Here is an 8,913-nt window from a genome sequence, read left to right on the forward strand (position 1 = left end):
TTTGCTTTCGCACAAGCCAAATAAAGAGATTATGGACACCATGTTAGTATTTTTGGAGTTGTACTAATAATGTTACATTTATTAAAAAGGTAATTTCAATAAAATTACTCTGCAGCCAAATTGCATAATTCTGATAAAGTAATCTAAGAGGATTAAAATGTGATTCTGTTGTTTACTGCAGGCAGTTCAACTCCAGTTTTGGTTTTTATTAAAGTCAAGGTGAGCCTGCTGGTCAACCTGTGTCCAGATTACATCAGTAGAAAAGCCCCAAATTTGAAACCAAATACCATTTCAGGCATTCAGTGAAATCAAAGTGCCCATAATTATCCCATGCACTTATGAGAAGGAAAAAAAAAGGAAGGTGCTCTATACTGTTTATTGGGGGTCAAGGAGGGGGGGGGGTACCTGTTTCATTTAATAACTCCACTATCCCACATGATAGGAGAAAAAAAAACTGTTAGGCAGGTCAACTGATTGTCCACCTACAGAGTATTTCTAAATTCATACCATCACATCCATATTTAATATAGAATTGTGGGTTATCTCCAGCATTTGATGTTAGCTTTCTTCATGTGACACACATTTTAAAGCTCTCTCAACACGATAAGGGACTCCTCTTCAGTATAAAATAGTGAGTGACACACATTTTAAAGCTCTTACAACATGATAAGGGACTCCTTTTCAGTATGAAATATTATCATTTTATTTTAAACCAAGCAACAACCAAAAAACAAGGTTTTTGTTTTAATGAAAAGGAGTACTGATGTAAGCTTGTTTGAGCAGGGCCCTCACCAACCTATTGGTACATAGTTACATACTACCACAAGAAAATAAGGAAAAAGTCCCTGAGACCTGTATACCAGTTGAACACTCTAAGGGTGCCCTGAGGGCTTAACCCTAGATTAAACTCAAAATATGTGCACAATACCCACTTAGCCCACTAGATGTGGGTAAGTGTGACCTGGAAATGTATGAATGGTAAGTGCTAACAAGTACAAAGTAACTAAAGTATATACAGTCCTAAATAAAGGGGGGATCACATATCAAAATCCCCAAAAATGTATATAGTGAAATACCTACCCCATTACCTCTAAAGATAAATATGCTGGGGCCTTTATTGTGCTAGCCTATTATAGCATAATAACATGAGCTAAATGGATGGTAACTCTGTGAAAATAAAAAAATTAAAACTGTGTGGAGAGGGTTGTAATACAATTGAAAGTATAAATCCATAGGGAAAAGTTTCCCATCCAGGTAATTAAATATGTAACAAAACACACTAGATACTTGTTTCAGATAGTATTTGTCAAAAGATTGCTTTAACTACATACGTACTACATATGTGTGGAGATTAGCATCCAAGCTGGATAAATGTCGGCATGAACTTTACATTCTAAACTAACATATAAACATCAGTGTAACATAATTTATACAGTTGGGAGAGATTCTAATGATCTATAGTTTAAATGCTTAAATAAACAGCATTAGAGTATGAGTATGAATGGGATGCTAAAATGTTAGGACATGTTTTACCAGTTTTAAATTGCAATAGAACAATGTTGCTAGCATCACAAAATCAAGCCATTAATAGAACAACAAGCGTACTGCCAAAGGTGTATAAAACATGATCAATGGGCTTTAACTTGTATTGATCAGATTTCTAAGTTCAGATTTATTTTCTGCCAAGTTGATTTCCAAGCTCAAAAAGGAAAACAATTTGTTTTACAATGCTTGGAATGAAAGCATCATAAAAAGCACAAATTACAATCGGTAAATATACTGATAATTTGACATCAAATTTATGTTCTAGACACATGCATTGAAAAGAAATAACAGCAGTTATCAGAATCAATAGCAGAATGTGCTCCCCATTGCTGTTTAATAAGACTGAAGGAAGTCAGTCTGAAAGAGTCATTTTTCAGAATATTGAAAAACTGCTTAAAATATTCTCTATAAATCCACTACCTGTTCTCCTGCCCACCATACAGTTCAGTATTTCGGCATACAGTATTTAACCCCTTAAGGACCAAACTTCTGGAATAAAAGGGAATCATGACGTGTCACACACGTCATGTGTCCTTAAGGGGTTAAGAACGCTGATTTTCAAGCTATCGTTTTTTTTCCCATGATGTATGCCTCATGAATACATTTTTAAATCATGCTTCAAACATTGTTGTAAAGTTTGACATTTAACAACTTACTTGGGGAGATTGTTTAAAGCAGCTCTGTCACCAAAATCCCACGTTCCTGTCTTTTCATGTATCCCTACCTCTAGCCATTCTCCCCAATATTTCATAGCCTTAAAACTGGTACTGCTTATATATTTTTTTTTTATGTGCAACTTCCATCAGGTCTTCTATCAAGGTGCTGCCGACTTAGCATTTCCAAGATGGTGGCCAGCAGAAATCGCTGCCTCTTCATTTCCAATGGTGTTCATGTAAAAGCACAGGCATGCTCTAGATTCAACACCTAGATTCAACACAGGCAGTTCATGACACAATGCTGCCAGAAGTGATGTAATGATGAAAGAAGATAAGTGAGAACTTGGCAATGACAATGACAATGGCAGTGACAAAAGTTGACAAAGGATGTGGAGCTTGACTAAAGCGCTACAATTTGTCAACTTCTGTCAACCTATTAAGAAGTGCCAAAACAATAAAAAACACTGACAGAGTAACTTAAAGAGTGTACAATATATTAATCTCTTCACTAGCAAGATCTCTTGGTTTTAAACACAAAAGTATAACATTTATTATAACTAGCACATAAACGTAAGCTTAATAGTGGTCTCACACATAGGACTTGATCTAAGAAGAAGAATCTGAACTTAGCTCTAGAGGGAAAAATAAATAAAACAGCATATATATATATAATTCTACTATAAAGTGTACTGACAAAATTTGGACATAATTTTATGTATACATTTTTCAGTACACTAATTGGCCCATTTTCGTATCTTTTTGGTTTGTCTGATTCAGTTGCCGAATCAGTTTACCAAACTTCTGCCAAGCCGAACCAGCATTAAGCTAAAATTCGGGCATTAGTGATGTCGAGAACATAAAATTTTCGGTTCGCGAATGGCAAACGCGAACTTCCGCAAACGTTCGCAAACCGGCGAACCGGGCAAACTGCCATAGACTTCAATGGCAGGCGAATTTTAAAACCCACAGGGACTCTTTCTGGCCACAATAGTGATGGAAAAGTGGTTTCAAGGGGACTAACACATGGACTGTGGCATGCCGGAGGGGGATCCATGGCAAAACTCCCACGGAAAATTACACAGTTGATGCAGAGTCTGGTTTTTATCCTTAAAGGGCATAAATCACCTAACATTCCTTAATCACAATGGATATGGATTGACACCTGACATATGACATATTGACACCTTGACATATGGATTGAAACCTGTCCTCAGAGACCCTGATACACACTGACACAGAGCAGAAAAGGGACTCTTCCCCCTACATAGGGTCACTTGGCAGATATCGATTGACACCTGTCCTCAGGGACCCTGATACACAATGACACAGAGCAGAATAGGGACTGTTCCCCCTACATAGGGTCACTTGGCAGATATGTATTGACACCTGTCCTCAGGGAGCCTGATACACACTGACACAGAGCAGAATATGGATTGTTCCCCCTACATAGGATCACTTGGCAGATACGGATTGACACCTGTCCGCAAACGTTCGCAAACCGGCGAACCGGGCGAACTGCCATAGACTTCAATGGCAGGCGAATTTTAAAACCCACAGGGGCTCTTTCTGGGCACAATAGTGATGGAAAAGTGGTTTCAAGGGGACTAACACATGGACTGTGGCATGCCGGAGGGGGATCCATGGCAAAACTCCCACGGAAAATTACACAGTTGATGCAGAGTCTGGTTTTTATCCATAAAGGGCATAAATCACCTAACATTCCTTAATCACAATGGATATGGATTGACATCTGACATATGACATATTGACACCTTGACATATGGATTGAAACCTGTCCTCAGAGACCCTGATACACACTGACACAGAGCAGAAAAGGGACTCTTCCCCCTACATAGGGTCACTTGGCAGATATCGATTGACACCTGTCCTCAGGGACCCTGATACACAATGACACAGAGCAGAATAGGGACTGTTCCCCCTACATAGGGTCACTTGGCAGATATGGATTGACACCTGTCCTCAGGGACCCTGATACACACTGACACAGAGCGGAATAGGGACTGTTCCCCCTACATAGTGTCACATGGCAGATATGTATTGACACCTGTCCTCAGGGAACCTGATACACACTGACACAGAGCAGAATATGGATTGTTCCCCCTACATAGGATCACTTGGCAGATACGGATTGACACCTGTCCTCAGGGACCCTTATACACACTGATACAGAGCAGAATAGGGACTGTTCCCTCTACATAGGGTCACTTGGCAGATATGGATTGACACCAGGATTCCTGATACACACTGACACAGAGCAGAAAAGGGACTGTTCCCCCTACATAGGGTCACTTGGCAGATATGGATTGACACCTGTCCTCAGGGACCCTGATACACAATGACACAGAGCAGAATAGGGACTGTTCCTCCTACATAGGGTCACTTGGCAGATATGGAATGACACCTATCCTAAGGATCCCTGATACACACTGACACAGAGCAGAATAGGGACTGTTCCCCCTACATAGGGTCACTTGGCAGATATGGATTGACACCTGTACTCAGGGACCCTGATACACACTGACACAGAGTAGAATAGGGACTGTTCCTCCTACATAGGGTCACTTGGCAGATATTAATTGAAATCTGTCCTCAGAGACCCTGATACACACTGACACAGAGCAGAATAGGGACTGTTCCCCCTACATAGGGTCACTTGGCAGATATGGATTGACACCTGTCCTCAGAGACCCTGATACACACTGACACAGAGCAGAAAAGGGACTGTTCCTCCTACATAGTGTCACTTGGCAGATATGGATTGACACCTGTCCTCAGAGACCCTGATACACACTGACACAGAGCAGAATAGGGACAGTTCCCCCTACATAGGGTCACTTGGCAGATATGGATTGACACATGTCCTCAGGGACCCTTATACACACAGACACAAAGCAGAATAGGGACTGTTCCTCCTACATAGGGTCACCATTTTTAGCCCAAGGCAGCTCATCTCATCAGGCCTTTTTTAGTCGAATGTATCGCCCACTGTCAGTCCCTTTGGGATCTATCCCTCATTCATCTTAATAAAGGTGAGGTAATCTAGACTTTTTTGACCTAGGCGACTTCTCTTCTCAGTGACAATACCTCCTGCTGCACTGAAGGTCCTTTCTGACAGGACACTTGAAGCGGGGCAGGCCAGAAGTTCTATCGCAACTTGGGATAGCTCAGGCAACAGGTCAAGCCTGCACACCCAGTAGTCAAGGGGTTCATCGCTCCTCAGAGTGTCAATATCTGCAGTTAAAGCGAGGTAGTCTGCTATCTGTCGGTCAAGTCGTTCTCTGAGGGTGGATCCCGAAGGGCTGTGGCGATGCGTAGGACTTAAAAAGCTCTGCATGTCCTCCATCAACAACACGTCTTTAATGCGTCCTGTCCTTGCCGTCGTGGTCGTGGCAGGAGGAAGATTACTTTCACCTCTTCCCCTGTTAGATTCCCGTTGTGCTGTGACATCACCCTTATACGCTGTGTAAAGCATACTTTTTAATTTATTTAGCAAATGCTGCATCCTTTCCGACTTGTTGTAATTTGGTAACATTTCAGCCACTTTCTGCTTATACCGGGGGTCTAGTAGCGTGGACACCCAGTACAGGTCGTTCTCCTTCAGCCTTTTTATACGAGGGTCCCTCAACAGGCACGACAGCATGAAAGACCCCATTTGCACAAGGCTGGATGCCGAGCTACTCATTTCCCATTCCTCCTCCTCAGTGATCTCAATGAAGGTATGTTCCTTCCGCCAGTACAACACCACGGGTACCAGATGGGTGACAACGAGCACCCTGGGATGCCTGTTGTGGTTGGTCTTCCTCCTCCTCCTCAAAGCCACATTCCTCTTCTGACTCCTCTTCCTCACAATCCTCTTCCAGCGTTGCCGCAGGTCCAGCAAGCGATGCTGATAAGGCTGTTTCTGGTGGTGATGGTGACCACAACTCTTCGTCTTCACGCTCATCTACGGCCTGATCCAGCACTCTTCGCAGGGCACGCTCCAGGAAGAAAACAAATGGTATGATGTCGCTGATGGTGCCTTCGGTGCGACTGACTAGGTTTGTCACCTCCTCAAAAGGACGCATGAGCCTACAGGCATTGAGCATGAGCATCCAGTAACGTGGCAAAAAAATTCCCAGCTCCCCAGAGGCTGTCCTAGCACCCCGGTCATACAAATATTCATTAACAGATTTTTCTTGTTGGAGCAGGTGGTTGAACATTAGGAGTGTTGAATTCCAACGTGTCGGGCTGTCGCAAATCAAGCGCCTCACTGGCATGTTGTTTCGCCGCTGGATATCTGCAAAGTGCGCCATGGCCGTGTAGGAATGCCTGAAATGGCCACACACCTTCCTGGCCTGCTTCAGGATGTTCTGTAAGCCTGTGTACTTATGCACAAAGCGTTGTACGATCAGATTACACGCGTGCCATGCACGGCATGTGTCAACTTGCCCAACTTCAATGCCGCCAGCAAATTTGTTCCGTGGTCACAAACCACTTTGCCGATATCTAGTTGCTGCGGAGTCAGCCACTTTTCCACCTGTGCGTTCAGGGCAGACAGGAGTGCTTGTCCGGTGTGACTCTCTGCTTTCAAGCAAGTTAAACCCAAGACGGTGTGACACTGCCATATCCGGGATGTGGAATAGTACCTGGGGAGCTGGGGGGGTGCCGTTGATGTGGAGCAAGACACAGCAGCAGAAGAGGACTCAGCCGAGGAGGTTATGGAAGAGGATGGAGTAGGAGGAGTAGAGGAGGTGGCAGCAGGCCTGCCTGCAAGTCGTGGCGGTGTCACCAACTCCTCGGCAGAGCCACGCACTCCATGCTTGGCAACCGTCAGCAGGTTTACCCAATGCGCAGTGTAGGTGATATACCTGCCCTGACCATGCTTTGCAGACCAGGTATCAGTGGTCAGATGGACCCTTGCCCCAACACTGTGTGCCAGACATGCCATTACTTCCTTTTGCACAATCGAGTACAGGTTGGGGATTGCCTTTTGTGCAAAGAAATTTCGTCCGGGTACCTTCCACTGCGGTATCCCAATAGCCACAAATGTTCTGAACGCCTCAGACTCCACCAGCTTGTATGGTAAAAGCTGGTGGGCTAATAGTTCAGACAAGCCAGCTGGGCAAGGAGGTGACTTTCTGACATTGGCTTCTTACGCTCAAACATGTCCTTGACAGACACCTGACTGTGGGCAGATGAGCGGGAACTGCTCAAGGCAAGAGACGGAGTGGCGGATGGTTGAGAGTGGGCAAGGAGGACAGCAGTGGTTGACGTGGCTGAAGATGCTGGACCAGGAGGAGGATGGCGGCTTTGAGTTTGTGTGCTGCTTGTACTCATATGTTGATCCCATAGGCGTTTGTGATGTGCGATCATGTGCCTACGCAAAGCAGTTGTACCTAGGTGGGTGTTTGACTTCCCACGACTCAGTTTCTTTTGGCACAGGTTGCAAATGGCATCGCTGTTGTCAGAGGCAGACACACAAAAAAAATGTCACACTGCTGAGCTCTGCAATGACGGCAGTCTGGTGGTCACAGCATGCGTTGATTGGCGTGCTGTCGGGCTGTCCCCGGGTGCCGATGCATGCTGTCTGACTGTGCCACTAGCTCCTTGCGATGACCTCCCCCTGCTTCCAACTCGTCTCCTCCTCCTCCTCTCTGTCTCCCGATCTGAACTTTCGCCCTGTTCTTCTTCTTGCCGAGCGGCAAGACCCCACATGACATCCATGGACGCATCGTCATCATCAACCGCTTCACTTGTATCTGACAACTCAGCAAACGAAGCAGCAGCGGGTATAACATCATTATCATCATCACACCATACGTCCATGTGTGTAATGCTGCCTGCCTGAGACATATCCCTGTTATCTGCATCCTCTGGCAATAATGGTTGCGCATCACACATTTCTTGAAACGGATGTGTAAATAACTCCTCTGACATACCAAGGGAAGCGGCTGTGGTGCTAGTGTTGGTGGTGGCGGCAGGCGGCAGGCGGTGGTATCTTGAGAGGTGCCTGAAGCTAAGCTGGAGGAGGATGGTGCGTCAAGGTTCCGAGCGGAAGCTGTAGAAGATTGGGTGTCCTGTGTTAGCCAGTCAACTATGTCCTCAGAACTTTTCAAGTTCAGGGTACGTGGCCTCTGAAAACTGGGCATTATTGTAGGGCAAAAGGGAATCACAGCACCACGACCACGATGGCCCCTGCTGGGTGGCCTGCCTCTGCCTGTCATTTTTTTTTGATTAGTGGTACTATGCGTGCAAGCTACTGTGAGACCAGATATGAGTGGCACTGTGCAGAGGTTGGCAGAGTACACGCTGTAGGCCTGACACACCCGCTTGAAGACAAGTAACTTCTATTCAATCTATAACAGTGAAAAAAGTTTTTGGGTTTTAAATGCACGCTATTGTGACACCAGATATGAGTGGCAATGTGCACTGGCAGAGGTTGGCAGAGTACACGCTGTTGGCCTCACACACAGACGCTTGCATACAACTAACTGCTATTCAATCTATAACAGTGAAAAAAGTTTTTTTGTTTTTAAATGCACGCTATTGTGACACCAGATATGAGTGGCAATGTGCACTGGCAGAGGTTGGCAGAGTACACGCTGTTGGCCTGACACACCCGCTTGAAGACAAGTAACTGCTATTCAATCTATAACAGTGAAAAAAGTTTTTGGGTTTTTAAATGCACGCTATTGTGCCACCAGATATGAGT

The sequence above is a fragment of the Pelobates fuscus genome, chromosome 6 (assembly GCF_036172605.1).
Source record: "Pelobates fuscus isolate aPelFus1 chromosome 6, aPelFus1.pri, whole genome shotgun sequence".
In the NCBI taxonomy this organism is placed as follows: domain Eukaryota; kingdom Metazoa; phylum Chordata; class Amphibia; order Anura; family Pelobatidae; genus Pelobates; species Pelobates fuscus.